General features: G+C 38.5%; 1 protein-coding gene across 34 annotated transcripts in view; it reads left to right on the forward strand.

Annotated features, from left to right (window-relative positions):
- ARPP21 (cAMP regulated phosphoprotein 21) overlaps positions 1–24,551 on the forward strand; it is a 293,441-nt gene that overhangs the window by 150,765 nt on the left and 118,125 nt on the right. The window contains exon 1 of one of the 34 annotated variants that reach the window (XM_016123976.2): positions 1,635–16,632. The exons of the other annotated variants lie outside the window; for them this stretch is intronic. The gene's annotated coding sequence lies outside the window, so the exon portion shown is untranslated. Of the gene's footprint in view, positions 1–1,634; positions 16,633–24,551 lie in introns of those variants that run through there. 34 annotated transcript variants of the gene reach the window in all.

Below are 24,551 nucleotides of genomic sequence, written 5' to 3' on the forward strand. Positions count from 1 at the left end.
GCATGTGACAGGTATTTAATCAGTTTCTCAAGTTCCTAAATCAGCTCTAAGTAAAGTTTTAACTGTATTTCTTTCTTAAGGTTTTAGCTTATGTGGATTTGACATTCACCTTTCTGAAAAAGGGAAAAAAGAGATGCCCTTATATGTAAATTGCAACTGAACTGGAGATTACTTTGGCTCTTACAAAGAAGTTTCTTCAGATCTCAGGCAATGACTAGGGCTTCCAAAGGAATAACAAGGCTCCTAAAATAGTCTGCTTAAACTGAATACTTTCCATTTACATGGAGAGAGGATGAGGCAAAGACCAGTTCACAAATAATTTCCAAATCCTTGGTACACGGAGCTAGAGACTACTCATGTTTATTGGACATGTGCCTTTGGAGAGATTAACGGTGCTGAAGGTGATCCAGGATGGGGGGAAAGAATTCACTCCTCTGAAGGACAGGGCAAGTATGAGGCAGTGCTGGATTAGAAGGTGGGGTGGGGAGTGGGGAGATACTGACCAAGTGGGGAATTCCAGACCCCTCTTCCTGTCTTAAGCAGAATAGCTCTAGCTATAGGAGAGTCTCCCTTCTTTTCCTGCTCTATAGAATCAATGAGGGTTAAATGGCAAACCATTTAATCCATTCAGGACCATTGAAAACCCAATTAATATTTTACCCCTGTCTATAAAAATAATCTAGTCCAAAAGGAAGGGATCCAGCTGAGTTAGAGTGGAGTGGGTTTGCTTTCTTAATTTACCTCTTACATTTTAAAATGTGCTAAATAAGTGTGGTTGATTGAATGAAATTCTGTTCACCCAGCCACTTCCCAAAGAAACCCAAAACCTGGCACCTTAATTTAGAGAACAAAGGAGCACATTCTTTTTCTTCCCTGAGACTGTGTTAGGCTTTAGGAATATGTAGAAAGTAGTAGATTCTGACACAGCTGATATTCTCATCAGGAAGTCAGAAAAATATATTCTGGACCACACTGTGTCAAAGTAGATGAATTTCCACGCATTTGTATTGAGGAGAGCTGAGTTCCTATGTGGTAGTCAGCAAGGTTTGTCTTTGCATAAGATGTCATGATCATTCATTCATTTGCTCATTTTCGGTTTTCAAATATTTATTGAGGTTTCCTACTTGTCAGATCTCATGCTAAACACCTGGGAAATTTGCTGAGTGGAATTTTCTAGAGAGAGAGAAATGCATTTTAACAATAGCTAAAGAACCGAGTCATTGACTAGAAAGGGGTTGGAATGGATTCATTTTAACAGTTTGAACAATGAGTTGAATGATTGAGAATATGAGGAAGTTCTCAATCACAATGATAGATGGACAGCATCTTGGGCGATAAAGCAATATGAATTAACTTTGACAAATTAGAAAACTATTTCTTTACCAGACGAGTTGATTGGGAAAATCAATAATGAGTATGCAACAAGGGTAGAAACCATATTGTTTCCAGAAAACAAACATGGAAGAATGAGCACCACTGGTAAGTTGTTGGGGAAAAGTTCTGTCGATAGGTAGACCACAAACTCAAACTATCAGTTGGGAAGCTAACCAGACAAAGGAGATCACCTGATTAAGACAAATGTATATTGAATTGGGATGAGCCTCTCATATATATATATTTTTTTTTTTTGCATGTTCGAGTTCATATCAGATCATACCAAAATGTTTAGAACTGAAAAGTAGGTTTTTCTAAAGGCAAATTATTCTTCGAGTTTGTTGTGAGATTCCACAGTTGTGTGTTTGAGAAAGGAAACTACAGTGATTTAAGGATATTATAAAAGTCCTTAATAAATTAAAAAATAGAGTTTGTGATTAGAAAGAGATGGAATTACATATGGTTTTCTAGGGAAACCAGGAGAGTAAAAGATTTGATCTGTAGGCTACCTGAAGGATGTTTTGTTTTTGTTTCTGTTTTGTTTTGTTTTAAAGGATGCAGTTCTTTCCATTGACAGAGATAAATATTTAGGTATTTGGAAGCAGAGAGATATCTGAAAACTTTGCCTTAGACCTGGTTCATGTTCAAATATTTTGGCCTGAAACTACTTTTAGAAGTTGCCCATAATCCAACAGGATTATACCATATCATTGCTGAAAGTTCTTCTAGTTTAGTTTCTATGATTCAATGGTATTATTTTTGTGTGTGTAATATCCATGGACCAATTTTATATTGCATTGTCTAAAAATTTTGGTTGTATTTTTTTGTTTTTAGCCTTGAAAATAAGCACTAAAGCTACAAAATAAGAGTGAAATGATTAGAAGGGAATCTCACCAGAATAGTTGGTTAAATAAAGAGGATGTGGGGTCCCAGATCAGGGTTCAGAGTCCATCCTGCAACTTAGTAAATTTCTTAAGCTTTTTAAACTTCAGCTTTCTCATTTCTAAAATGGGCTGGATATGAGAATTTAAGATGAAGTACTTAGTCCAGTGCTCAGTATTATTAATTTATGTTTTTCCTGATGTTCATATTATTTGTTTGCTTATCCTTTGTTTTACCTTTATCAAAATCTTTGCTCCATACCATAGGCCTCACATAAATAAATCATCCCCCTTAAAATCTTTCCCAATCTTGAGAATGTTTTCATAAAGTGGTATTTTGTTCATGCATAATTGGAGTTCATTTTTAGCATAGCTATACTATACATGACACGCACTTTCAAGTCAAGGGTTCAATGAGAATAGGCCCTATGTGGTTACCTAAAGTTCATATGACTTTCTAGAAGATGCACATCTGCACAGATAGTAGGTTTGACCTTTTATAAGTTTGGATGGGCAGTAGGACCTTGAAAAAGAGATTTGGGCATGAGTAATTATTATCCCATGTATACACAGAATTCCACAAAGTATTTCATTGTGTACTAATGCTGAGGTAAGATTGTGGCTCTGATGCTTCTTTACAAAGTTAACTAGGCCTCCTTCCACGTTTGTCTGGGTAAAGTGTAGAAAGTTTAGCCTTAGCACCCGTCCAGGAGCAATTTGGGACTTTAATAACTGGAAATGATTTCAAATAGAGTTGCAGTAGACTTGTGATTCATACGCTTTGCAGGTAAAAGCAATAGCTGTGTCCAACAGAAGGCCATTTATACAATCAGAGATTCACCCAACAGATTCAGCAAGAGAAGAAAGCTCTAAAATCAATTTTTCTAACATCAGCAGAAAACATTACCTCATCGTTTTGACCTGGCTGTGGAAATAGATTGCTTTAGATGTTTTAAGAAAGGATGAGGTGATATCACTTTTGTCATTGTTTATAGATTAGATCCTCTGGTTTATGCAGGGATCATATAGTGCTCACTGTAGTCAAGGAATTTATGGCAGTGACACAGGCCCAGACCTGCCAACTTGAAAGGACAGATGTATTTAACTCCAAGTCTTGGTGAGTTTACCTACTGTTTGGAATTGATAGAAAACCAATTTTTGTTGGTATTCTAGGTAAAGCACACCAATAAACGGTTAGAAAGATCTAAGTAAAAGGACTGCAATGTTTTTCTGAACTATTTAGGAAAGCTACAGGAGCGTCCATTTGTGGAGGAAATCTGTACTTATTTCTGTATTGATTAGGTCATTAGTGCCATTTGTTCTGCTCTGCAGGAATTCCTTCACTTGGCTTGCTCTTTCTGCCCTCTGAATTACTTTGTTTCCCCGGGCAAAAACTTCTTATCAGTTTAAAGATCTAGAATTTCTGTAACCCTGGCTGTATTATTTGCTGAAGCCACAGGGGCAGTGATAAGGAAAAATCAGTATTCCTCCACCGATTCTGAATTTACCTTTGATTTGTTTTTGACTGAAAGCTACTTGTAGGGTTCTTTTGGGGGGAAAAAATTGTTTTATTGTTTTGCAATGTAAATATTAACTGATACTTATTAACTGATTCTCAAGTGAAAGAGACTTGTGTGCTCATCTGAGGTCCCCAAAGATCTGCTTCTGGCTGTGGGCTCAGCTGTGGCAAAATTTCTGTTACAGCATACTTAGGGATGCTTGCCTAAGGAAAAAGGAAGATGTATATTTTATTCTTTTATTTTTTTTTCTCTGTAATATGATTTATGCTGTAATACGTAAAAGCCACGTGAAACACAGAATTAGATCTAATCTAGAATCAGGATCAGGTCTTAAGAATCAGGGTAGTGGAAGGGTAGATGTGTGGTAGGGCCTTGACAAAAAGGACGTGGAAATTAACTTTTGAAACTGGTACAGAGTGGTTGGAAATCTATCTGCATGCATCTCATATCTATACTTATGACTGCCATTTGGGGCAAGGATGGATTCTCAGCTCCTGATGTCACCTATTGTTGAGACAGACTTTCTTCTAGTGTCCTAGAAAGACAATGGACTTGAGGTCAAGGTGACTTCAATTCTTCAGTTTGAATTCCTTCTCTGCCTTCTCTCTGCCTCTCACTGGCCTGGTCAAGCTCCTCGACTGTCGTGAGCTTCAATTTCTTTATTACAGTATGTGGCAACAATACTTCCTTTACCAGTTATTCGTGTGTCAAATACTCTCTACGTAATAAAACTATTATATCCTTCCTGCTTTCTCCTACAGGGATAATTTATCCATTAAAACACTGAAACCTATAAAAACGTGTAGTGGAATTACGTAGGTATCAGTACTAGTTTTGAAATGCTATAAAGTTATAGTTTGAGTCACAAGTATTTTATCTGTTCTTGGATTGCTGAGGGGAGAAAAGGGGATAAGAGATTTGGAGGAATGGTAGGATTCTTTTTTAGGACATTGGCTTTTATAAGGTGTTAACAATACATATCACAGAGTTAAGGAAAAGAATTAAAAAAAAAAACTATAATGCATCTAAACCCTTACCTTTATTTAGTGCCCAACTTCATCACTTAGAAGCAATGCTATTAACTTCAGGGACCCAATGGTTCACCCAAATAGATACCCAAGGATAACTGACTAAGGGAAAATGCTAATATAAAGAAATTTTGAGTAAATAAATGAAAAAAAAAAGATTTTGAAGATACTTATTAAGCAATGGGTAGAATTTAAAGAAAAATTACCTTTCCATTTTTTTTCTAATGTTCATGAGGTTTAGGCTTTCTAAGTGATATTTCATGGTACTCTTGTTGTCGTTTATAGTTAACGCATATTGCCTTGCTCTCGAAATATGTATTCTAAGCTAGTCCTCTGTCAAGGGGGGCTGGAGAGGGGAAGTGCTACACTATTTATATGTACTCTGCCTTCTGCCCCACAGAGAAAAGCTAATGCCAGGTAGATAAATCTATTTTTGGCCCACCTGCCAACACATGTTTATGCAGTTTACTGATATTGAGGATGAAATTATCGGTTTTTACTGTTTACTCTGAAATTTTCTTCTGGGAAGCTTGAATTTCAGTGAGCCAGTGTGAGCTTTCTTCAGAGATTGTTTGTCCTCGATTTGTTTTCTACCAAGGAAACCCCAGACACCTGGAGCCCACGTGCACCCCTTCTTGGCCTGTGCTTTCCATGTGTTTGGCACAAAGGGTGACGGTTGCTTTTGGCAGATGTACAGGATCAAAGTGGCCTTTTTCTTCTTCTACCCTCAGAAAGTCAGTTTCTCAGAGAAAGGATGTGGTGAGGTTAACAGAAATTTCAGCCCTGACCTGAAATAAAAGTTAAGCATAAAAGTAGGATAATAGGCCTGTTTATCAATTATTTGTCATATTTGGACAGGGAAATTTAGGGACTATGCAAATTAAATGTTTAAATCCTATTTTGTGACCTGAGGAAAACAAACAACCAAAATAATCTTGTTTCCCCATTTAGCTAACCTGTAGAAATAGAAAATCTAATGAATACTGTCGATAGGTAAATATAAGGATTTATTTGATATCAACCTATTTTATATTATATACAGAGAACATATTGCTCTAACTTTTTTTAACTTGTCTAATTCATCATATGAATTAGATGGGTTTTCTTGGATAAACAGGATTACCTATAATTTTATTTTCGAGAATATATTATGCCTATTCTTTGATAAATATATGTGTATGTATTCATATATGTATTTATAAATGCATATACACATACACACATATATTATATGTATAATATATGTATACTATACCCGTAATTTCACGACCTGGCGATATTATAAAAAGGATAATCCCTGCTATTGTGAGATCAGCGACAGGGTGACTACGCTAGCTGTTTTTCTATTTCATGTTGTTTCTAAATTCATTTATTTCACTGCTAATTGACGATATCCCATTCGGGACAGGGTTCCAGAACAGAGTCAGTGAAGAAAGGAAACTTGCATTTACACCTGTTCTGTATCCATCAGCACTAATAAATGGCAAGATTGACATAGAGGATAGGGTGGGGAATTTATTGTTTCCAGTGAGGAGTTAGAGATTTCTGTACATTTCAGGTTTTTATTCCATAGCTTTGCTCCAGTGATCGAAATGAGTTATCCTATCTGTCTTACAAATGTCAGTGGGTGATCTAGGGCTCGTCATTTAACACAAATGAGCCATCCTATTCCTTAAGCGAATCCTATTATAGAAGGAAGTAAGTGTGAGTGAGTGAGTGAATCAGTGAGTGAGTGAATCAGTGAGTGACTCATCTCAAAGGGAAGTTTCACACTATAGCATTCTATCTTCTGTGCTACACAAGAGGGCCACCCCTAAATCAGTGGTTCTCAAATCTGCACATGCATCAAAAATCACCTGGAGGGTTTATTCTAATACAGATTGCTGGACTGAGCCACCACAGTTTCTGACTCAGTGAATCTGGGGTGAGGTACAAGTATTTGCATTTCTAACAAGTTTCTAGGTGATGCTGACGCTGCTGGGGCAGGACCACAATTTGAGAACCATGAGTCTACAATATGAAACTCCGTGTCAGAATGTAGAATTTGCATGATTGATGTTTCATAATCTGAAATTTTAAAAGACTACTGTAAGTTTTCAAAACAAACTGCAGGATAAATTTTAATTTACTTTAAATAAAAATTATTTTTAAAACATAGCATCTTAAGAGAAGAGGTGAGAACTGCAAATTTCACTAGACAGAAAGAGTTAGGAGCCTCTGTTCTGGATAATTACAGGAGGCTGCAAGTTTTTCCTGAGGTTGTGTTCTAAGAGTTTCCAGTGTAGGATTCTGAAATCCATGGAGATAGAATAATTCGTAATCCACAAGATTCGTCATTCTAAGGGTCAAGAAAGATGTATAGTTAGAAATTGATGAGCATACAGGTAAATGCTAAAAATAAATACAAAAAAGTGTAAACAATGGTTTATAAGTTTTATTTATAATTGCCCTACACAGGAAAGAAACTAAATGTCCTTCAAAAGGTGATTGGATAAATAATTGTGCATCTGTACAATGGAATATTACTCAACAATGAAAAGGATCCAACTATTAATATATGCAACAGCTTAGGCGGGTCTCGAGGACATTACACTGAGTGAAGGAAGATAATCTCAGAACATCCCAGACTGTATCATCCCATTTATATAACATCTCAAAATGATAAAATTAAAGCAACATAGGAGGACAGATTAGTGATTGCCAGGAGATGTGTCAGAGGGGAGGTGTTGTTGTAAAGGGATGACATGAGTTAGCTTTTGGTGGTGATAGAACTGTTTTGTAGCCTGAGTATTGTGGTGGTTAGACACATTTATACCTGTGTTAATTCATAGAACTGTACAGCTCCCCATCCTCAACAAGCCAATTTACTAGATGGTAATCTTATGATCATAGAACTATCATATAAATACGATAATTAAAATGTTTTAAATCAGAATAATACTATCTTTTAGTTATACCAAGGAACTGGATTTGCACAATTACATAAGGTAAAAATATCATTTATTTAGATAAATAAGAATGCTTTATCTCAAGCAAGAGGGGAAAAAAATAATCACCTCCATGAGAAAGTTTCTTCATAAATGCCCCTAAGGTCAGGGATCCTAGCAAAAATTTAGAAAACAGAAAAGTCTTCCTGGCATAGTCCTTACCTGTGGCTCCTAGATTTCCCCTCTCGTATTTCCTCATTTGTCCTTTTTCTTAGAATCCTCCTCTGTAAGCTTTGTTGCTTTCAAAATGAATTTCAAGGGAAGGTTTGTTCTTCCCATTTATTGACAACTCCGAAGCTGCCATCCACATACCTCCCACATATGCATTAGCCCTCAGCAATCGCCATCCACTCCCAGCGTGAACAGTCTCATGATGGTTCTCCCAGGGCCTTGGAAGGAAGCTAATTCCATCTTGAAGTAGCTATAATTTTTAAAAACTAATGTCTCTAGAAGTGTCCAGAAGGTCTGGGTCTCCAGATATGTTGGCAGTTTAATCCTAGAGCTCTAAACAAGTAATATCAATAGATATCTGTTGAAGGGATGCATTTTTATGTATACATATAAATATATAGATATCGTGCTATGTGCAGAGTACTCTGCTAAGTGCTTTATATATATGAACTTGCACAATCTTCACAAACATCTGTGAGGTCAGGGATCTTATTATTTCTATTTCAGATAAGGAACCTGAGGCACAGAGATGCTCAGAGTCGGTGGCGAAATCAGGCTTCGAGCCTTGGACATCTAACTTCGAAGTCCAAGCAGTGAACAATTATATCCCACTGTGCATTTTGTTTTCGCCTATATTTTTTTCTTTTATAACGGACTGATATTTTTGTTTATGGTACGTTTCAGTTTACACATGACCCCACCACCACCACCACCACCCCTTAACCCTGGGACAGCTCACAAACCCTTGTGTGGAGCTAACTTTGTTACACCAACTGGACAGTATGCACAGATTCTAGTATTTCAAACTAGTCACAGAGAATGCCACTGACTCTCCCGGTGTGGGTAGAGTTGCAGGTGTGAGCAGCGGGAAGTGGTAGCTGCAAGCTTGGTGATACCTGACACAGTGGGGTGCTCTTGGAGCTGCACACATGTCGTCAAGAGCCACAACATGGCGTTTTATGTCTTATGGATGCTCAGACCTTACAGCACTTGGTCTCCTGTAGGTCAGGACTGAGTGCTGCCTGGTCAGAATAGAAGCTTTTTTAAGAAGCCTTCTGCTCACCTTAGAGAGTCTGCTTTTTCAACCACTTTGGATGAGCAGAGAAGGACCTGACTGAGGAATGTAGAGAAGTTCACGGTTCCTAACTCTTTCTCTGAGTCAGCTTGTAGAACAGACGGGGAGAACAAGAATCCAATCTGAATCTTAGCTATAGAGAGGCGTTTCTTAGGTTCAGTACTAACCAATTAGACTGGTGATGTTCCCACAGAAATTCTTTCTTTCTTTCTTTCTTTCTTTCTTTCTTTCTTTCTTTCTTTCTTTCTTTCTTTCTTTCTTTCTTTCTTTCTTTCCTCTCTCTCTCTCTCTCTCTCTCAATCTCTCTCTCTTTCTTTCTTTTTTTTTCCCCAGAGATAGTCAGCTCAGTGCCAAAAGACAGTTATGGATTGAGTTTTTATCACACTGTAAGGTCAGCTACATTCCTCAAATAAATCTCCAAGCCTGAATCCAAGCCTGAATCAAGGTGACAGCTCACGAACCTTAGAAACAGTCCTTCCCACAGATGAGGTAACATTCTAGCATGGACCAGATGTCATATATGCACTTTTATAATAATAGGATCTGAGGCTCAGTTACTTCTCAGTTTTAAGATTACCACAGAATCAAGTTCTGAGTGTTTTGCATGTATACGTGTGTATTTTTGTGGGACATCCAAGGCACCTTTGCCGATGAAAAATAATTGCATGTTTCTGGCTAGAGATAGGAGAAATGATACTCTCTTACAATAAAAGATGCAGTTATTAGGTGGTTTGGCATCTTTCTTGAATAAGTACCCATGATTGTACCCATTTCTCAGTGAGCACATACTGAATGCGTAGATTGAACGACTTTATGGAAAGCAGTGGACAGAGCATGCGTTTTTGAGATTAACATTTGAGTAATATCAGTGCCATTTGACCTTTCACAGGGGACCTATCCATTCTGAACCTCAGCTTTCTTTCCTTTCTCTCTCTCTCTCACTCTCTCTCCCTCCCTCCCTCCCTCCCTCTCTCCCTCCCTCCTTTCCTTCCTTCCTCCCTCCCTCCCTTAACATGTGTGAATGAGATTAGTGGTAGTGAGGATTAAAAACACTATATGCAAAGTGTTCCTTGTGGTATTCGGCACATAATATGATACACGAAAACATGAGAGCTATTATTTTTATAGTGTGGATTAATGTATCTGTGTTTAAGTGTAATTAAATATGACAACTATGAGAATTTGTGATTATCATTACCTGAATACCAATTTTGTGATTTACTTAAAAAAAAAAAAAAAACAACTAATTTGAAGTATAAGTTTCCTTTAGCTACAAAGGATGCTCCCGAGTTTCTTCTCTTAGTGACATGTCAGTAAGTTTTGTGAGGAAATAAAGCAGTATAAACACGAGTTTAATTTGCAGCACGTCTTAGAGGTAAATATACGTATATAAAATGCTGCAGTCGATACCTTTATGTAGCTGCCTTTTAGACGGGTTCTTTCTGAACTGACCCCTCTCTGGCTCCCAGGCTCTGGTGTATATGGCCGGGCTGCATTGGGCTGAATTTCAAGAGCAAGTGTACCGACTTTGCACACCATATGCATGGCGAGAGCTGAGACGGAATACAGGCCACTCTCCTGCAGCTGGGAAGAGCAATTAGCAGCTTCATGAATTAGAGTCTTGTTTACACTGTTGTCCAAGATAATCATTTGTTTGTTTTAACTAAGATGCTATCTTCATCAGAGGCATCAATCCTCATATTTAAATGATAAGGTCTTTGAATCTCATAAATAATGTTTGGATTTCACAGCAGGAACCCTGTCACAGCCCTTATTTTTCTCTCTCTGACTGGTAATCGAGACATGAGTTACGTATAGCTTTCAAATTACTCCTCAGCCATGAAAAACGTACGCGATCTATTCCAGCAACTTCTGTGACACATCTATTTTTTAAAATACCTTTTTATATGAACTCTGAGACACGTACATACGTACTTGTGCACAGACACACTCCGCAAACGCTTGCACACACATACATGAAATAAAATTTTACAGAATGAGGCATAGCCTGACCAAGGGTAACATACTCTGATTTTTACGTGCCCTATTTTATTTAATTCCACTCCATCCATTCTGCTTCAATCCATGTTCTATTGATTTCATTTTAAAAATTCAAGTTACAACCAACGATTTGACTTCTTGAATTTACTAACAGGTCATAACTTAAAGTTTGAAACATATTGATGCCCATGTAAATTTTACTTATGATTCTATCTTCTCTCCCAGGACTTGTAGAAGGGAGCACACCTGGCATCCCTGTGTATTTTTTATCTTTAGCTATGTGTGATCTTAATACAATGACCAAAATACATCAGTCTTTCCACTGGATAAATGCCAATTAGTACCCTTTCAAGATAATAATGACATTTAGCCCCTTAATCAGCACTTATTGGTGAGTCAGATCAATTATTTTGGAAATCATGAGTGTGAATCGTTATTAAACTATATCCAGTTTTCCCAGAAGAGGGACTTCTTGAATAAGGTGGTCCATGTACTCCCGGAAAATGTTTGCTGATCTGAGGTGTATTATTTATAGAGTCACAACACACAAGGTCCGTATTTTTTTTTTAAGATACAAGCCTTAAAAACAAGTTTTAAAATATGACGTATTAACATAATACGAACAGTTAATATTTAAATAATTGAAAAATTGGTATACTTTTTCTGATTAAGATGATTAGAAGACGTTCATGGAAGACATTTACCTTTTTAGAAACTTTTTTTAACTTTCTGTTATGTTCCTGGTGGTTGCTAGAGACCCAGAGATAAGCAAGGCATAATCCCTGCCATTGGGGAACTTACAGCTTGATTCTCGGATAACTTCAGGACTCTGATAAGTCTGAACTGAAAGAGATGTGTATCCTGATAGAGAAATAGACCACAGGGAGTGGACAGATACCCAGGCATTTGTTAGGTAAGATGTGACTTCTGAATCTCATCTCGTTGGTTAATACATAGGTTTAAAACAGTGATCCCTCACATATTATAAAATGAGTTTCTCCAAAGGAAGAATCCTTTGGAGAATGGAGGCAGCCGGGGTGTGGTCCTATTTGATGTCAGGACTTCCTGCTTTATACCAAAAGCACTACACTATTCAGGAGACATTTAGTCAAGAAACACATGAGTCCAGGATGACGCCTGCATGCGTAAAGATTCATGTAAGTTCTTGTAATAAAAACATCAGAGAACTGTTTTGTGACAAGTGTCACAGGTGTGCATTGCACCATCTGCTGGCATAGGGAGAGCATGAGACACATTGCCAAGGGCCAGATCAGTGTTCTAGCCCTGACAAGTCTTCTGGCAATCATTCTGAGGGATTCTCAGGTTATGAACCTTGATATTTTTTTTTCTTTTGATGGGATTCAGTGCAAGAGGTGGTTTAATAAATAATCATAAAGCACCCCTTTTAAGTTACTAAAGATTCTTTTAACTGTTTACAATTAAATAGTTCTTTTCGATTCCTCTAGGGGAACACAGGGGACCTGTGTACACGCTGAACAATGAACGAGGTGCCATCTGTAAGTGAATGGTGGGCCCAGCCCCCAGAGGACGGTTTGCTCTTAGAATTAGCTTCTGACTCTGGTCCAATTCTTCCGGACCAGAACAGACTGAACTCTGCCTCCGAGGCCTTCCCCTGCACGGGCACCCAAAATGCACATCCCCACTGTAACCTCGCCCTCTTGCCTCTTCAGACCATCCTTGCCACTGGCCATAGCATGTGCCTTGCTTTCTGATCCTTGCTGTCTCATCCCTGGAGTAATGTCTGGACAGAGAGAGCCATACTTGGGTTCTCGGGGAGGGCGAGAGGAAGGTTGCTCCCAACTCTTCAGGGCATGTAACTACAGGTTAAGATAATGAAGACTTTCATTCTTAAAGTTCACTTCTTGATGGGTAATTGTCAGACTCAAACAGAAATATTAACTTTTGACTGAGGACTTCGAGTAATTTTTTTTTTCTTATTTGAAGGATACCACTCTTTGCATCTTATTGGATGAGATGCAGTTTTCTTTGGCTCATGAATTACCTAACCAAACTTTTTCCTTTGCAAACTGGTGAACTACTCTATAAGGATTCATTTGGAATTCAGTGTTTAGCATACGTACTGAAAAACAGAGAAGATAAGTTCTTGGAAAGCTACATTGAGTAACTCCTCATTTTTAGCAGATTGTAGATTGCTTGAAGGCGGATGCTAGACCGTATCTATCTTTGTGCCTCTCACGATCCCTAGCAGAATGCCTTGCACCTAGTAGGAGCCGAGTAAATAATTGTTTATTGACTCCACTGGCATTAACAAGGCCTGATTACACATGATCACACACGCACAGGTTCTCTGGACAATTAAAACCAGATCCTCCAAGGGACCAAACTTTTTTTTTTACTTTGACCAATTTAAATACAAATCTCAGCTTTGTAAAACATCAGACACTGAATACAATTTAATATTCTCTTATTGATTCATTGTCATAGTAGGAAAATCAGTAATTGAGCTGTGTTCATGAGGATAAGGATTCATGCTGTTGAAACATCACCTTCCCCAGGCCCAACCACAGCGAGAAGTGGTGAACGATGGAACATAAAACAGAAAGAGAAAAAGTGGCTCTGTGAGTCCTTACTGGTAAAGCTTATGGAATACTGCCCAGCATATAAGAGCACAATATAAGTGTTAGCTACCATAGAATCGTTTAGGCTGCTCCTTTATTAGACTCTTTGAAGTACTAATGCATGTGCTCTGCAGGGAGTAGCACAGAGAAATCAGAGGACTTAGGAATTCCTTATGGCCAGCTCTAAAATTCAAAAAACAGTATTCACTTCCAATGAACTTTATTATGTCCTGCCTATTCCCCCAAAAGAGCATATTTCCTGGGATGAAAGTGAGGTATAGTTGGTGCCTTTTAACTTGTATCATCTTGGTCAGGTTTCTTGGCCCCGCTTAGTCTCAGTTATCCTATCTGTATAATGGAAAGGGTAACCGTTACCTATTAGTGATTATGAAAGAGTAAACGAGATAATTTGTATAAACTGCTTAACATTTTATAGGCATTAAGTAATATGTTATCCTAATATCCTGAATGTCTATTCTGTATCAGGCGTGGTGTTAGCTGCTGATGATTTCGAAGTTATATTTGGGGACCTAACTTTCAGAGGTCTTATAAGTAGACATACATTCAATCTGAGGTTAGAGGGCTTTGTAACTTAATTTGGAGGTAAAAATAGGATCATATTTCATGTATAGGTGAGAATTCACAACTTGGAGAAGAGTCTTAGATTTTTTTTTAATTGACCAGATTTAGTATGTGGTCTCATAAGATCTACTAACTTAGAAAGGTAGAATGGCATGCAAGTGTGTACTGAACATACAAGTTTTAATACCTTTGTAAATATTACAAGATTTGAATTGGTAACGAGGTGTCAGGGATTACAGAATGTGATTTAGAAGAGCTAACGAGGGTTTTAAGCCAAGCAGCGACTCTTATCCTGGGTTTTACTACTAACACAATGAGATTTCAACCTTCCAAAGGAAGGTCCTGAGATGTCCCAGGTAGAGTTCCAGGAAATGGATTCTAAGATGGGGTTTAGTACACAGGATGTTTACTAAGGAACGTTCTTGGCACCAACACCATGGAGGGCAGAGGAAGGAAAAGGAGTGGATAGAGGGAGAAGGCCAGCTGCAGGTCAGGCTAAATGATGCAAACAGCCTTGGCCAGCTCTGTGGAGCTCCTAGAATCATCTTTAGAGTGTCTCGCTAATGTTGGGATGGCCAAACCTTATGCTCCTACCTCCATCGGTTATTGGATGTGGACTGCGCTAGGAAAGGGTGCACACTGGGGACCCAGCTCTCTATAGCTGAGATCATCCTTCGAGAGACAACAGTCCTTCCTTGAAGAGGGATCTGTGTCTACCACCAAAGTGACCAGAATGGTAAAATAATTAACACTGTAACGGCCTAGAGCATATGTATCTTGATGCCCGCTTCAGTTGAATAAAAATTGTCACGCATCACTTCAAGGCAGAGGAGCCTTAACTAGGCAATGGTCAGCTTTTCAAAACTGTGGTCTAGAAGGGGTTGTCACACTTCTCACATTCTCCCTGGAAATAATAACCAATCACCTACAGACTCATGTGGTTACCATTCTGGACTAAAGTCCAGTTTTGGTGCATGGTATTTGTATCTGAAGATTATTTAATCCCAGAGAAAGGGTTATGCATTAATCTTTTTATCATGGAAATTTCAAAAACCTGCACAACATAGAGATAGTTGAGTCACAAACCCCCCTGTACACATCACGGAGTATCAACATTCTGCCCTTCTCCTTTCAGGGGAAGTTTTAATAGCATAAAACATGGCCTCCCATGTGGATCTCAGACAGATCCGGACGTGTGTGTCCTCAGAGTAGGGTGAGATTTCACAACGTCTGAAGTCAGGAACGTCTCTTAGTAGTGCTGACGTGAGCGCGGTAGGAGCTGTCAGGGCTCTAGTTCTGGAAATGGGCATTTCTGCCCCCGGGGACCTGTGGAACAGTGCCCGGCCATCTACCCACATTTCCACTGTCCTCGCTTCCAGGCTTGGCTGTGAACATTATATTTGAACCTGGAATGTTCAAATGCTGTTGCCCGAGGCTCTCTCCCAGGAAGGCCACACTGCGAGTCATAGGCCAAGAAAGGTTCAGGATATTGACTTCATTTTTGTGATGATGTTGTGTCGAGGGGCCTCCTAGAAGTTGGTGAATGTGGAAGTGATCTGCCCGCCTCCTGTGCTCTTAGCTGTTTGTTCTTCAGCCTACTATAAAACTACAGTCAAAATCTTTGTTTAGGAAAAGAATGTCTTAAGGAAATTCTACAAAGACTAGCTAAAGCAATGTTGGGGATCTTATTAGAACCCTCCCTGTGACTTCATCATCCAAATCATTTCTGAGTCTTTTGCAAGTTTGAGTCAGTCCCCAGGTGGGTCACCGCCAAAGCATTCGGGATGTCATCCCAGCTCTGTTAGGCCAGGTCTCGGGGGGATGTCATCCCAGCTCTGTTAGGCCAGGTCTCGGCCGGGCTCGGTCCTGAGCAGAACAGTCCTGGCATGCCCCGCAGTGACTCAGCAGTCCACTTTACCCCTGCAACTCAAGCAGGAATTTGTTGGTTGTTTGGCCCCAGAGCAGGTGGTGGTGGGGGTTGTGGCGGTTGCATTTCCTCTTTGAGGTGGGGGCTCAGCTGTTTCCTTGGTCACATGCCCCTAGTAAGTGCCCGAAGGAGGCAGGAGGCCAAGAATACAGCTGAGACTTGAGCAGCCGCCAACTCCCAGCAGCTGCTACTCTGTTCTCTGAGCTGGAACCAACTCCAGGCTGCAATGTGGCCTGATCTGGCATTTGGGGAGGGGCCTGAAAGGAGTGTCCCTTGCATATTCCGAGTGACTTAACCCACCTGCTAGTGTGTGTGTGTGTGTGTGTGTGTGTGTGTGTGTGTGTGTGGCCTAATTTAAGCTACACTTCTTTGACATTCAAATTACATGAAAACATTTCGGTCAGTGAAAAAAGCAAAGGACTTTCACTCTTTAGAGGTCATTGGATTGCAGATCTTCAAGCTGAGGGTACCATCCTCACTCAGAATGTATGTATTTACCATAAATTTGTTTTGGTTTATATCTGTGTCTTTCTACTTAAGCACAAAAGCAGCTTGGAAAGGATATTGGACTAGGAGCAAAAAGAGCTGAGTCCTAGTTGTTGTGTGTGGCCTTTACGATGATGGGTATGTGATTCTGGACATCATTATTGCCTTTGGTCTAAGCTTTTGTTTGTTTAATATGCTAACTGAAGACCATACATTTCTCAGATCAGATTATGATAGCTTGTTTTTTTGAGAAGTAAAGAAGTTAAAGTAAGTGGAAAATTCTGGACAAAATACTATACCGAAGCCCTCTAAAAAAACTACACAATCAAAATGTGTTCTTAAGTATACACCCATCTATATATTTATTTCTACATAGCAATAGTTAATAGGTCTTTTAAAACGTTTACCTCACACTTGTTTTATCTAATGTAAATATATCCATTTGGAGGTAAGAGATCGTTTGAAATATTCAGAATCCTGTTATTCCCTATGTTAGAAAAACAAATAAAAAATTCTCTGGGTAAACAGCATGACTTCATGAGTCTATCCTCCTGCATAAAAGCACTGCTGTTGATGAGAAGCAAATTTAATGACTCCACTAGATTGTTTAATCAATTAATACAGTTTCCGCCTCAAGTCCGGGTCTTCCTACCGAGTTGGGTCGCACTCTAGTCATCTTTGTACCCCTGTTCCTACCAAGGTGCTTATTAGGAGTGTGTGGAACAAATGGAAAGGTATCCAAGTTATCCTATTCCTTATGAAAGGAAAAAATAATGACGATGTGTGTCATCACAGTTTTAAAAATACCCATATTATCATTCACAGTGTATAACAGCTTAAGTGGCCCTTGCCCATCTTCTCAGACCCTTAGCTCCAACCTGCCCCTCAAAGAACAGTGTTTGCAGGTAGGAGCCGTTTGAAAGTGACAAACCTATATGGGGGCTTCTCAGTCAAAGAGATTAACAGATAGAATATATGATGAATGCTGTAAATGATTATAGACATCGCCTATGCACCCTTCCCTGAATCCAAACCTGCCGAGCAAAAGGGAATCAGATTTCTTTTAATGAAGTTATAGGGTCTTCCCATAGACCATTAATTTTCCTTGAAACTTTTTGGTTGATTCCTTGCAGAGAGAAATCATCTTAAAACACAAAATTCGAGTGAGTGGCTCCAGATAAATATATCCTTGAATTCTTAAGAAATTTTAGCCCATTCTAACTCGTAATTGTTCTTGACTTTGTTTTTAATACTTTGAGTCATTTTGGTTTTGATATTTATTTCAAGCACAAAACATATTTTATGATAATTTAAATGTTTATATAACTTGTCTCAAGATTGTTGTGACATTATTAAAACAGTTATTTTTATTTTGTTACATAATTTGGTTTGTGTATAGATATCTTTCTTTTGTTTTATCTTTGGCATTTATTTAAAACATGCCTTTTCCCAGACTTAACTCCTGTATTGCACATTTGTTAAATGTCCTCATTCTTTACTTTTGGTTTTATTAACAATCCTTTGTCTCATCTTTACTGTCAGTATTTTCCGATTAAATGGGTAATTACATTGCAACTTCAAAGGGCGATTAATACTGCAAATAGCCCATTTTAATTCATTTATTATTTTTTGGACTCTATGTTTACTTTTTCTGATTATAAAAGTAAAATAGGAGCATTTGAGATTTAGAAAGACTAGAGTGGGCACACGCCTGCAGCTGTCTGCCGTGGTGCCACTTCACGAATTGCCACTCGCATCACTTTGGCATATTTTATTATTTATTTATGGCATGTGCTGACTGCTATCCTTGCTCAAGTGTTGTGGTTAAAGTCGAAATCCTGGGACCAGTCTGTCAGAATTTGAACTCTGGCCCCGCCTTTTCCTAGAGTGAAAGCTTGGCTATGATACTGTATGTCTCTGTGGTTCATTTGTCTCTGCTCTAAAATAGCACGTTTAAGGGTTAATCTTTTTATCTTCTATTTTTTAATCAGAATAATGTCAGGCACAGAATGATTGGCCAATAGATATATTAGAATTGTTTCAAACTGGCTCTGTTACAGTAGTATTAAACTTTGTTTTTATGTAAAATCACAAATTGTATTGTAGTAAAAGTAGTTTTGTTTACCAGTGTGATTTATGGCAGTGGTAATGATAATGAGGAACTAATTGCAAGTTTGAAAATGAGACCATAGCAGTTTCGCTTTACGGCTAGTCACCATAATCTCATGACTTGTTAGATGTATGTATTAATTCACTAAGTGCTTCATCAAACCATTACTGAACCCTAAGTATTTCAGTACAATAAAAATAAGGATACTCCTGTTTTTAAAGAACTTATGGGAGAGAGAGATAAGTAACTGACAGATTCTTCCTCAAAAAATGACAATCTCTTTTGTAATGACTATTGAGAGCTGAGCTTCATTCGTAGCCCCACTTACTCCTTAATGCATTTTGGAGAGGTGCTGGATTGTAAGAAGAGAAAAAAAGCAATGTAAGATTCTTTATAGTTAATTAAAGGAAAATGTAATATAATCTAAAATGGGAAATTATAATGCATAAAAACTAAATTTGTAATGAAATTTTGAATGGTACTGATACAGCAGCACTCCAAAATAATACACCTTGGAAGCTAGCAATGAAGCATGCATTTTGACAGCATCTGCATTATGTCGGGATTACAGCAGTTGGGTACCACTAATGGTGACCGGAGCATCTCTGTATCATCTCTGACTTTGGTTTTATCAATTTGGGGGAAGGAAGAGTGCTAAATATAGAAGCATTAATTTTTGCAGGAGCATTATCTCTACTAAAAATAGAAAAGCAAAGAATGGGAGCCTGAACACCTTTTGGGGGGAAAGCTGTATAAAGTACTTCTAATAAATATGGTATTTATTGCATCCTTCATATATATGCCAGGTGAGAGAGAGAGGGAATGAATAAATGTGTATCTATAGAAAAGTTATATTAAGATGGTTAGAGACTACACTTTACATTGACCGTGGTGAATATTAATAGCTTATTATTGTCAGCTAGAAAACATTTTTTTCTTTTGCTCCAGTGTTTTTTTCAAAAAAGGCTGCAATTATCTTTCAAAATCCACTAAGAGACCTGCCCCAAAAACTTCAGTTGTAATGTTTTAAGTAGAAAAGAAAATCAACAAACAGAATACATTTACTCCTAATTTGCATATATATTTTTTTGAAAAAATAAAATATGTGAAAATGCTGCATTGTAATATCTTTTAAGAAAAAGCTTCCTAAAGTCCCTAATCAGTTTTTGTTAATGTTGTCAAGACATGAAATCTGCAACGAAACCCAGGCCACTCAACTAGGTTGTGTCTAGAGAGAGCCAGGTCATAAGGTAGCTTGGCTTATAACCAGAGGATTGTTTAAAACAAAAATCTTCAAAAGTTGACTGGCTGAATTCATGCATAAATGATACAGCAGGCAGAGAGCATTTAGATAGGCAGCAATTCTTTTTGGTTTTTCAGAGTCATCATAAGTTTGGCATCTTGGATCCCCAGCAGAGGGAAGGAATAGCCTTGTTTTCTGCCCCTGTGCTGTTCTCCCCTCACTCCTGCTGGAGTCTCTGAAGTTTAAAAAAACTGTGGCCTGCCCTGGAATTGGCATCTGTGGGCATGCCTAAGCTCCCTAAAGGAATTGGCGGGCCACAGAGATTCCAGCAGGGAGCCAGAATGCCCAGAATTATAAACCACCTGCCAGATTATAAGGATAGTTTTGGACCACAGAGAATTTCAAAGACCTGGGATTCCACAAATTATACACCCATTTTCTTCTCTTTCCCTCTCTGTAGATGATAGATGATGATGATGATGATGATGATGATGATGATGATGATGATGATGATGATAGATAGATGATAGATTAATGTTGATAGATGATAGATAGCTGAATGATAGATGATATAGATAGATGATAGATTGATAGATAGATAGATAGATAGATAGATAGATGATAGATAGATATCTTAATTCTTAATATTTAAATTAGGATACTAACAGTGCTTTGTGAGACTAAAAGACATCCATGCTAACATGCTTAGAATGCTTTAGTCCTTATAGATTATTTTTCTTCGTGTACATGACTTGGGAGAAGCAACAGGATCTCATCATGTTCTTTACTTTCGATACATCTTTCTTTTTTTCAGTGAAAATATGTAATTGTTTGAAGTGTAGAATACATTTTCCTATATACTATACTTTAATAAACACAGGGAAATGCTATTCCTAGCATACCGTTTATCTATAATGATGAACAACCCTGTCTCTGCTTAGATGCTAATAATGAGTGAATGACTCTTTTTTTTCTTCCTAGTTTTAAATCTATTTGTGAAAATTAAATTTTATTGTAGTGTTTATCATGAATTTCTCCAAATATTCTTTGTTCCACTTTCACATGTTAATTTTGCCAGTTTTTGTTGTTTTGTTTTGTTTTGTTTTGTTTTGTTTTGTTTTGTTTCACAGTCGAGCTGGCTGGCCGGCTTCCCTCCCTTCATCTCTTCCTGCCTTCTTTTTTTTTACCTCTTTCCTTCCCTCCTCTCTCCCTCCTTTGCTTCCTTCTTTTCTTCATTCCCAATTCATCATTATGAGTATTTTTTTTTCTCATAGGCCTTGGACTTTTTATTAAGGAGACTATAATCAACAAAAAAGATTTCACTGCCAAGACTGCCTTGCTGTGTGCTATGAATGCAACCATTGACTTCTCCTTTCTTATTTATGTTTAAAATCTTAAAAGTATCACGAGTAAGCCAGCAGCTCAAAAGCCGACTATTGCACATTATATAAGATTGACAGCTATTTCACTTTTGTGATATGTCAAATAATAAATTTGATTCTTTCCCAGATAATTTCATCCTGGCCATTTCCGTATCTGTAGCCTGGATGTACACTATTGCAAACTTTTAACAGCTGCATTCACTTACGTTTCCCAGGTATTAGGTTGTCTTACTTTGTTGCAGGGTTGCTACTTGTATTTGATTTTTAAGTGCAAGATTGCACATTAGAGACATCAAAGTGGATGCATTAGCCTCTTGTCTTTCTTCTGACAATGTCAATTTGCACTGGGTCCACCAACAGTTCTTTTTTTTTTAAGCCTCTGAAAAGGAAGTGTGCTTCAAGACTATTTTGTTCTAATCACATCACACATGTGCAAAGCTAACAGCCCCTCCTAGGCTCTTAGCTTAGGCATTATAGAACCCATGAATAAAAGGACTGCAAATCTTCCACTTCACTTTCAGGAATCTCCCAGAAATTCTTGCATACAGTGAAGTAACTACCTTCTTTCAGTAAGGGGATCATTCAGCCCTGGAATCACAGGCCAATATTTTCTATCACCTAAGTCAAGACCGGCCACGTGTTTCCTGAATTTCAACGATAGTTTCTTTCAGTTCCTTCATATAGAATGATTTGAAAACCTATTTTATCCTACTTTATCCCTTTCTTTAGCACCTTTATCCCTTTCTTCTAGCAGGCTCTAATAACTCACAGAACTTACATCAGCTCGTATTATTGTAAGATTATCAAAATGGGTTCGATATTTTAAAAACATAGAGAATTATAAAAAGCAAACACCCATTTTCCACCATCTGGGTTTCTCAGAATTAAAGGGTCTTATTGGAACCCTTTAGAGAGCACCCACGTAGGAGAGTCCATCAAAGCAGAAGGCATTCATCAGCAAAATGCTTGTAGTCTTGGATACTACTAACTCTTCAACTGTTCCTTCAAGCAAGAAAGTTTTTGTTTGTTTGTTTGTTTGTTTGTTTGTTAAAGGAGTTTTCCAAGAGGTCAGGCTTAAGGCCAGGAGATGGGGGTACATCTCTGAGCCTGGCTAGTCTTTTGAGGTAGAGAACTGCCGCATGATTGCAATTCTGACAATGAATGGCAGCAGGCGGGCCAACTTTAGACTGCGGCCCCTCTGTTTCAGATGACCAAACACATGCTCCCTTCAGGTTGCTGTCCAAGCGGGGCAGCTGAGGTCCAATCAGCACGGTCGCAGATGGCACAAACCTGGAGTAGTGCCCAACACGACCAGGCACACACCAATTCATATGTCCTAAGTAGGAAATTACCTTCTGGCCGAGCCCTGGACACTGCAAAACACAGATTCCTCTCCACCAATGTGTCGTAAGGTTGCTGAAAATCTTTCCCTTCCAGAAATGCATCCATTTCTCTTTTCAGCAGCTTGGTATGGATGTATTCTTGCTGTGCAATAAGCACTATTAGAAGTCCGAGCTACACTGGCCCAAGGACTCTTTGTCCAGGGAGTCTAGTGCCCATATTCATTATCTGGAACATTTCTTTGAAAAACTTATATTTAAAGCAGGACCCAAACACAAGTGAAGCCCTTGATGGCATAAAAATAAAGGCTTAGAGACATTGTTTTGCATATTAGCTCTCGCTTACTGTTTACTTATTCTACCCGAGTCCCCATAAGTTCCCTCTCTGAAGACTCATACCCCTTTTTCCCACTTGGCTGCACGTGAGGCATTTGGACCACCCCTTTCTTCAGTGCTTGAGGCCCTGACCACAGACCCTTTCCTGCAGTGCGTTCATGCGCATCCTGCAGTGGTCTCGCTGTTGCTTTCTCTCTTATAGCTACCATTTAAGTAGGCTTTCTAAAGATTTAATTGTGGTGAGGAACAATTCCAATACAACGTCACTATCCACTAAATCCAAAAACATGCCACTGTCGAATGAATTCATTCATCTTACATTTCAAACGCATCTTCTTTTAGGAAGTCTGAGGGTGGTAGGGATGATTTACTGAAGCTTACGTTCTTCTCCAGCAAATATGTTTGTCACAGTGGCTTTTTCGTTTTCGTGACTGCATTTACAGGGGTGTCAATATATAATTTTGCATAGCAAGCACTACTTTAAGCTGTGTGGAGAAGAGGGTAAAAAAAACAAACAAACAAACAAAAAAAAAACAGGAGGAAAAGACTCCTGCATTCTAGATGGGCCAGAGTGGCACATACGAACAGCATTGTACCTGAAGCAGGTGGCACTTCATTCTGAGGAATGGAATGACACTTAGTGAGGGTCCTGATAAAGTGAGCACTCGAAAGAAACCTTGTGTAATAACCGAAAGGAGTAGAGTTTGGGAAGAATGAGAGGCCTTGTTTCTATATATTTTTCTTAGCCTAGAAAAGTAAGACCTAGATGTCTGGCCAGTTGAATTACAATAAACCACGCATTTGATTGATGCTATTACCTACTCGGAAAAACTCAGAAACTACCAACAGCCTGAAACAACTCACCTGCACCTGTGTCCTCAGCTCAGGGGTTCAGTACGCTTTTGTCTTCAGTGAAAATGTCTTTCCCATTATTCATTTTCTGTTAATTATATCTACTAATTCCCTTATGATTGATTTTAAAATTTGCCTCTGAGAACAGAAGACTTTAAGAAGACCTTAAGTCTAAGGGAGGCAGTGGTGTACATTGTTTGTGCCATATGCTTTAATCCTCTGATTGCTTTGTTCTCAAATCCCTTTGTCTCTTGAACTCTCTAGTTAGACCGATAGCACCTTCTCTTTCTCCTTCTGGAATCCTATCCAGAAGGCCACAAGTGTCCCATGCAGTAGGTGCTCAATATGTAAGCTTCGGCTCTCTCCCTGAATGAATAGGCCAATTACCACAGAGCTCAGCCAGACCAAAACATTCTTGTTACCCATACGTCCAGAAACATGTCATGGTTTTAGTAGCTGCCGGTGGGGCCTTTTCCTTTAATTCTTGCCACATTGATTAATAGATATCTGAGTGATTAGAGACCTTGGCTTTTAGGTGGAAAAAGCAGAATCACAGTAAAGTTACCCAGACCTCACTGATTAGAATCCAGTTAGAGCTTGGAGCCTCCTTTTATTCAGTTTTATTAGTCAACGGATCCTACTATGCGTCAGGCAGT

Source organism: Rousettus aegyptiacus, unplaced genomic scaffold, assembly GCF_014176215.1.
Source record: "Rousettus aegyptiacus isolate mRouAeg1 unplaced genomic scaffold, mRouAeg1.p scaffold_m13_p_4, whole genome shotgun sequence".
Taxonomy (NCBI): domain Eukaryota; kingdom Metazoa; phylum Chordata; class Mammalia; order Chiroptera; family Pteropodidae; genus Rousettus; species Rousettus aegyptiacus.